Source organism: Manis pentadactyla, chromosome 7, assembly GCF_030020395.1.
Source record: "Manis pentadactyla isolate mManPen7 chromosome 7, mManPen7.hap1, whole genome shotgun sequence".
Taxonomy (NCBI): Eukaryota; Metazoa; Chordata; class Mammalia; order Pholidota; family Manidae; genus Manis; species Manis pentadactyla.
In genome coordinates this window covers 101,612,189-101,620,115 of record NC_080025.1, presented here as the reverse complement: position 1 = coordinate 101,620,115, position 7,927 = coordinate 101,612,189, and the positions used below count along the sequence as shown (strand labels likewise).

General features: G+C 40.8%; 1 pseudogene; it reads right to left on the bottom strand.

The window, feature by feature from the left end:
- Window positions 1-1,590: 1,590 nt before the first annotated feature.
- LOC130684298 (cytochrome c oxidase subunit 1-like) lies at window positions 1,591-3,223 on the bottom strand (annotated as a pseudogene).
- Window positions 3,224-7,927: the final 4,704 nt, after the last annotated feature.

Sequence of the window (7,927 nt, the reverse complement as noted above, 5' to 3'; positions counted from 1 at the left end):
TTTTCTCCAAGCTTGGAAATGTGAACAGTAAAAAATACCCTGCAGAAGGCCACAAGGGGGCAGAGAACCTGCAACCCATGGAAAAAGCAGGGTTGGCACCAAGGAGAGCATACTCTTTTGTAACTTGTCCCAATTATCTAAATCCCTTTCAGAAACCAAATTAAGAATAGTATAAAGACTTTGCTTTGTTCACATGCAATGGTAATTCACAAAATTGAGCCTGCATTTTTCTGGGAGCCTTGATAACTAGGGTCTTTCAAAAAGGCCAAGGCAACTTGCTCTTTTTTCTCATGGTCCAAGGTGAAGGTTCTGGAAAATTTACACATTCTCCAGAAACAGGGAGATGTGTTCTAGTTCACAAGCAATCATTGTTTTATAAAAGTAGTCTTTTTCACTTTTGCATATGTAACAAAAATTAACCAAGTCAAATCTAAGAGGGAAAATTCCCATTTATTACAATTGCCCCTATAAAAAAATCCAGGAGTCAAATGGAGAAATACAAGGGATGTAAACAAAGGAAACATGAATTAACATCTGTCTAATCATGTAAGTTATTCTAATAAAGGGTCTTAATATTGTTTCCTAAGTGTGATACTATGATTTTAATAAGAAATACATATTTGGACAAGGTCCTGGTTTCTGGCAGAGCTCCTAAAGCCCTTGAAACTTCCTAAGTGATAAGACCCTTAAAGGTGTCTTTGTTATGTTAATGAGGTGACCTTTAGACCCACCTAAGGATGGGGGCTGGTTGCCAGCAGAACCAACCTTATAATTAGAGGGTTGGAACTTTCAGTCCCACCCCTTGGCCTCCAGGAAGGGGAAAGGGGCTGGAGGTTCCCTTTCAATCAATCACCAGTGGCCAATGATTCAATCAAGCACGCCTATGTAATGAAGCCTCCATAAAAAATGAAGCTATGATTTGAGCCGCAAATTTCTGAGCACTGTCCATAGAATAAGCCGGGCCGAGTTGATATTAAGGTCGTTTGGTTTAGACGTCCAGGGATAGCGTCTGTTTTTAGGCCTAGAGATGGGACGGCTCAGGAGTGTAGGACGTCCTCAGATGAAATTAGCATGCGGATAGTCATTTCCATGGGTAGTACAAGTCGATTGTCTACTTCTAGAAGTCGAAGTTCTCCAGGTTTTAAGTCTTGGGTCGGGATTATGTATGAGTCAAAAGTTAAGTCCTCGTAGTCTGTGTATTCGTAGCTTCAGTATCATTGGTGGCCCATTGTTTTTACAGTTAGGGAAGGGTTGTTGATTTCGTCTATTATGTAAAGGATGCGTAGGGAGGGCAGGGCAATTAGGATTAAGATGATTGCAGGTAAGACGGTTCAGATAGTCTCTACTTCTTGAGCATCTATTGTACTTGTGTGAGTGAGTTTGGTTGTTAACATGAGAGAGATAATATATAGTACTAGAGAGCTAATTAAGAATACGATTATTAGTGTATGGTCATGAAAGTGGAGTAGTTCTTCTATAATTGGGGATGTGGCGTCTTGGAAGCCTAGTTGGAGGGGGTGTGCCATAAAAGTATAAAGGACTTAAACCTATAATTTAACTTTGACAAAGTTATGTAAATTTTACTAATACTTCTGTGATTGAGAGAGACATAGAGGCTATGATGTTGGCTTGAAACCATTGTTTGGAGGTTCGATTCCTTCCTTTCTTGTTTTGACTAGGTTTACGAAGGCAGGCTCTTCAAATGTGTGATAGGGTGGTGGGCAGCCATGTAGTCATTCAAGGTTAGTGTTTGTTGACTCTACTATAAGAACTTCTCGTTTAGAGGCGAAGGCTTCTCAGATCATGAAGACTATGAGCATTACGGCAGTCAGTGAGATGAAGGATCCTATGGAGGACACAGTGTTTCACATTGTGTAAGCATCTGGGTAGTCTGAGTAGCGTCGAGGTATCCCTGATAGTCCGAGGAAGTGTTGAGGAAAGAAAGTTATGTTTACTCCTACAAACATGATTGTAAAGTGGATTTTTGCTCATGTATTGTTGAGAGTGTATCCTGAGAATAGTGGGAATCAGTGGACGAAGCCTCCTATGATGGCGAAGACTGCTCCTATAGAGAGGACGTAATGGAAATGGGCTACTACGTAGTAGGTGTCATGAAGGACAATGTCTAGGGATGAATTGGCTAATACGATGCCAGTTAGACCCCCAACTGTAAATAAAAAGATAAAGCCCAGGGCTCATAGTATAGCGGGAGCTCATTTTACGTTTCCTCCATGCAGGGTTGCTAGTCAGCTAAATACTTTTACTCCTGTTGGGATTGCAATAATTATGGTAGCTGATGTGAAGTAAGCTCGTGTGTCAACATCTATTCCTACTGTAAATATGTGGTGTGCTCATACAATGAAGCCCAGGAAGCCAATGGACATCATTGCTCAGACTATGCCTATGTATCCGAAAGGTTCTTTTTTTCCTGAGTAGTAAGTTACGATGTGAGAAATTATTCCAAAGCCAGGGAGAATGTATACTTCGGGGTGTCCGAAGAATCAGAATAGGTGTTGATATAGAATAGGGTCCCCCCCTCCAGCAGGGTCAAAAAAGGTTGTATTTAGGTTGTATTTAGGTTGCGATCGGTTAGTAGTATGGTGATGCCGGCGGCTAGTACAGGTAGAGATAGTAGTAGAAGTACGGCTGTAATTAGGACTGATCACACGAACAGTGGAGTTTGGTATTGGTTTATTGCTGGAGGTTTTATGTTGATGATAGTTGTGATAAAATTAATAGCCCCTAGGATTGAGGAAATACCTGCTAAGTGGAGGGAAAAAATGGTTAGGTCTACTGATGCTCCTGCATGTGCTAAGTTTCCTGCTAGGGGAGGATATACAGTTCATCCTGTCCCGGCTCCAGCTTCAACTATGGAAGAGGCTAGGAGGAGTAGGAAGGAAGGGGGGAGTAGTCAGAAACTTATGTTATTTATACGGGGAAATGCCATGTCAGGAGCTCCAATCATTAGGGGTACTAGTCAGTTTCCAAAGCCACCAATTATAATTGGTATGACTATAAAAAAGATCATTACGAATGCATGTGCGGTGACGATTACATTGTAGATTTGATCATCTCCTAGGAGAGTCCCAGGTTGACCTAGCTCAGCGCGAATTAGTAGGCTTAATGCAGTGCCGACCATTCCAGCTCAGGCGCCGAATAAGAGGTATAGTGTGCCAATGTCTTTGTGATTTGTTGAAAATAGTCAACGATAAGTGAACATAGGTAGGATGGTCCTATGAATAAGTATTAGACTGTAAATCTGAACATAGAGGTTAAAGTCCTCTTCTTACCAGGTCCTGAGGTGATTACATATTGAATTGCAAATTCAAAGAAGCAGCTTCAATTCTGCCGGGACTTCTCCCGCCACTTTTTCTTCATGGCGGGAGAAGTAGATTGAAGCCAGTTGATTAGGGTTTTTAGCTGTTAACTAAAGTTTCGTGGGTTTGTATCCCATCAATCTAGTAAGGATTTAGCTTAATTAAAGTGCCTGATTTGCATTTAGGTGATGTAGGTTGAATTTCTGCAGTCCTTAGATCAGGGACTAAATAGTTTATATTTGCTTAGAGCTTTGAAGGCTCTTGGTCTGTGTAACCTAAGTCTCTAGGTTAGGATTGACATAATGGGAGTTAATGGGAGTGCTATTGTGGATAGGATGATTAGGGGTGAGGTTAGTTTTATAATTTTTGTTGTTTCGAATTGTCATTTTATTTTTATATTGTTGGTAGTTGGGAGTATGGTTAGTGCTGTGGAGTATGCCAGGCGTATGTAGAAATATAGGTTGAGTAGGGCTGTAATTGCTATAATTGTTGGTAGTATTACTATATTATTTTTAGTAAGTTCTTGGATAATTATTCATTTAGGTATAAATCCGGTTAGTGGAGGGAGGCCTCCTAGTGATATTAGGATTAGGAGTGCGAGTACTGTGATTAGTGGTGTTTTATTTGATAGGTGGGATAGGGATAGGGTTGTTGTTGATGAGTTGTATAGTAGGATTGTGAATATGGATAGTGTCATTGTGATGTAGATTAGGAGGTTTAGGATAGCGATGTCAGGGTTATATGTTATGATTATTGCTATTCAGCCCATGTGAGCGATTGAAGAATACGCTATGATTTTTCGTAGTTGGGTTTGGTTTAGGCCTCCTCAGCCCCCGATTAGGATTGAGAGTGCGGCTATAGTTGCTAGTATGTTTGTGTTAATTGTGGGTATGATCTGGTATAGGATTGATATTGGTGCGATTTTCTGTCAAGTTAAGAGTAATATGCCTGATGATAATGGGCTTCCTTGTGTTACTTCTGGCACTCAGAAGTGGAAAGGGGCTATTCCTAGTTTTATGGCTATGGCTGTGGTGATGATAGCTGATGGTAGGGTATTGTGTATTTTTATAATTGTTCATTGTCCCGAGGCTATTAGGTCGAGGGTGACGGCTAGTATTAGTAGTATGGATGCGGTGGCTTGGACTAGGAAATACTTTGTGGCTGCTTCTATGGCTCGTGGGTTAAAGTTTTTTATTAGGATGGGGATTATGGCTAGTATGTTTATTTCAAAGCCGATTCAAATTATTAATCAGTGGGAGCTGATTAGGACAAGTATAGTCCCTAGGAACAGGGTTGTTAGGATGGCGAATATGATGAGGTTTATTAGTACGGGAAGGTTATAATCCAACATTTTCGGGGTATGGGCCCGATAGCTTATTTAGCTGACCTTACTATAGATTATGGTGTAAGTTGGTAACACGGAGATTTTTGAGTTCTCAGATGCAGGTTCGATACCTGTTTTTCTAGAAATAAGAGGATTTGAACCTCTATTATTTACTCTATCAAAGTAATTCTTTTATCAGACATATTTCTTATGATTGGGGAGGAATGCTTGATATGGCGATTGGTATTGATACATATCACATGCAGAGTGCTAGTGTTAGTGGTAGAAAGTTTTTTCATAGTAAGTGTATTAGTTGGTCGTAGCGAAATCATGGGTAGGATGCTCGGATTCATAGGAATAGGGCGGTTAAAATTAGTGTTTTTACTACAAAGTTGGTTGTGTAAAGGCTTGGGATGTAGGGGTCGTGGAAGGCTCCTATGAATAGTGTTACAGATAGGATATTTATTATGATGATATTTGCGTATTCAGCCAGGAAGAAAAGTGCAAATGGACCTGCTGCGTATTCTACATTGAAGCCTGATACGAGTTCGGATTCTCCTTCTGTTAGATCGAAGGGTGCTCGGTTGGTTTCGGCTAGGGTTGAGATGAATCATATTATGGCCAAGGGTCATGCGGGTACTAGTAGTCATAGTTTTTCTTGGGTGATGATTAGGGTGGAGAGCGTGAAGGATCCGTTTATTAGCAGTAGGGATAGTAGAATAATTGCTAGTGTTACTTCGTATGAGATAGTTTGGGCTACTGCACGTAGTGCTCCGATGAGGGCGTATTTGGAGTTAGAGGCTCATCCTGATCATAGAATAGAGTATACAGCGAGGCTTGATATGGCTAGTATAAATAGTACTCCGAGGTTTATGTTTACTAGTGGGTGTGGTATTGGTAGTGGGACTCACATAGTTAGGGCTAGTGCTAGTGCTAAAATAGGTGCTATAATGAATATTGCGATTGAGGATGTTAGGGGTCGTAGGGGTTCTTTGGTGAATAGTTTTACTGCGTCTGCGATTGGTTGGAGTAGGCCTCATGGGCCTACGATGTTTGGGCCTTTGCATAGTTGTATGTAGCCTAGCATTTTACGTTCCACTAGTGTTAGAAATGCGACGGCTAGGAGAATGGGGATAATTATTATTAGTATGTTGATTATGTACATTAGTGTTAGGGAGAGGAGTTGAACCTCTGTTATAAAAGTTTAAGTCTTATGCAGTTACCGTGTTTTGCTACCCTAGCTGATCCTGGTCTAGGATTGAAGATTATTGTGAATTGGCTAAATTAAGAGGATGGTCATTTATTGATTCGAGGGCGCCTGTGTGGGGTAGGCCCCACTTCTCTTGTCCTTTCGTACTGGGAGAAGTGTATGAATAGATAGAAACCGACCTGGATTACTCCGGTCTGAACTCAGATCACGTAGGACTTTAATCGTTGAACAAACGAACCATTAATAGCGGCTGCACCATTGGGATGTCCTGATCCAACATCGAGGTCGTAAACCCTGTTGTCGATATGGACTCTTGAACAGGATTGCGCTGTTATCCCTAGGGTAACTTGTTCCGTTGATCAAGTCATTGGATCAATTAACGGATTATCTGGACTTGTTAGTCTAGATTTGACCGCTCGTAGGTTGTTTTTTACTCCGAGGTCACCCCAACCAAAATTGACAGCTTAGGTCATTAGTTTTTATCTCTTTTAGATTGATATTAGATTAATTTTAAGCTGTTTAATTAAAGCTCCATAGGGTCTTCTCGTCTTATTACATTATCCCCGCCTCTTCACGGGGAGGTCAATTTCACTGGTTACAGATGAGAGACAGTAAAACCCTCGTCTAGCCGTTCATACTAGTCCTTATTTAGAGAACAAGTGATTATGCTACCTTTGCACGGTCAGAATACCGCGGCCGTTTAACGTGAGTCACCGGGCAGGCAGTGCCTCTAATACTGGTTATGCTAGAGGTGATGTTTTTGGTAAACAGGCGGGGCTTGTGTTTGCCGAGTTCCTTTCATTTGTTTTAACCTTTCCTTTAGATTATGCACACCTGTGTTGGATTAACAATTTGTTTAACAAAGTTTTATTTTTGGATTTAGTTTGTTTTGTTGTTAACTATCAGTGGATTATCCGTTCTGATATAAGCTTGTGCAAGGAGATTTGTTTCTTGTTACTCATGCTAACATTATTTCTTCTATTTGTTAATAGATTAGTCCAATATTATTTTTAGGAGTTGATTTTGATTTGTGGTATTATTTACATTTTATTGTTGAGCTTTGACGCTTTCTTAATTGATGGCTGCTTTTAGGCCAACTATGGTTGTTATACCGTTTACTCTCTAATTAAGATTTAATTCTGTTTCTAAAAAGCTCCTAGGTTGGTGAACATGTGGTGTTTTGGGTACACTAGGATGCCTGGAGAGGGCATGAAAGCTCCAAACTGTTACCCAGATTTTGCCCACCTCTTCTACCTGGCTGTTTCTGATTATAAATATAAGCAGGTATCTTGTCTGAGTGTTTCAGTGCTGGGCAAGTTCACTATGGATCAGTGAGACCAAGAAATGACTACAGAACGGTTCTTGGGGTAACAGGGTTTATACCCAGCATTATTCTCCCAGCAGTAGGTCAAGCACTTAGAATCATGTCTGCATCCAGAAGTCTGCAGATCTGTAATCCACCTCCGTCTCTGCCTCTGGGCAGAGTTCTTTATACAGTGACTCAGTCAATAATAGCTCATTGCTAAAGGGTGTGGAAACATTAGCCTATTAGTAGGCCAATACATCTTCAAGTAATTTAGGGTCATGTAAGGATCCTTGCCATAGGAACTTCCATTTTCCCCACACCAGATAATATAGTAAGTAAAATGTTTCTCTCAGTTCTGTGAGCTATTAGCAAATTGATATAACTCAAGGAGAGTGTCCTGGAGACCTCCAATCTGTAACCAGTCAGGTGGGTGGGTGATACAGGTGATAACCCGGGATTGTCACTGGCTTCTGACGTGGAGGGTAGGGTGAAGGAGGCTTGTAGGACTGAGCCAGTAACCTGTTGGGATCTGATGCTGTCCCTAGTTAGTGTTAGAAGTGACTTGAATTACAGAACACCCAGCCAGTGTTATACAGAGCTGCCTGCTAAGGGGAAACACCCACACACATTTGGTGACCAGAAGCAAAGGGTTCTGTCTGAGAAGTAAAGGAAACACACAGGTAGAAAACTGGGTTTTTCTAAAATACTGAGTAATTCACAAATTTAAAAGAACTATAAAAATTTAAGTTTTGCCTTTTTCAAATAGCAGG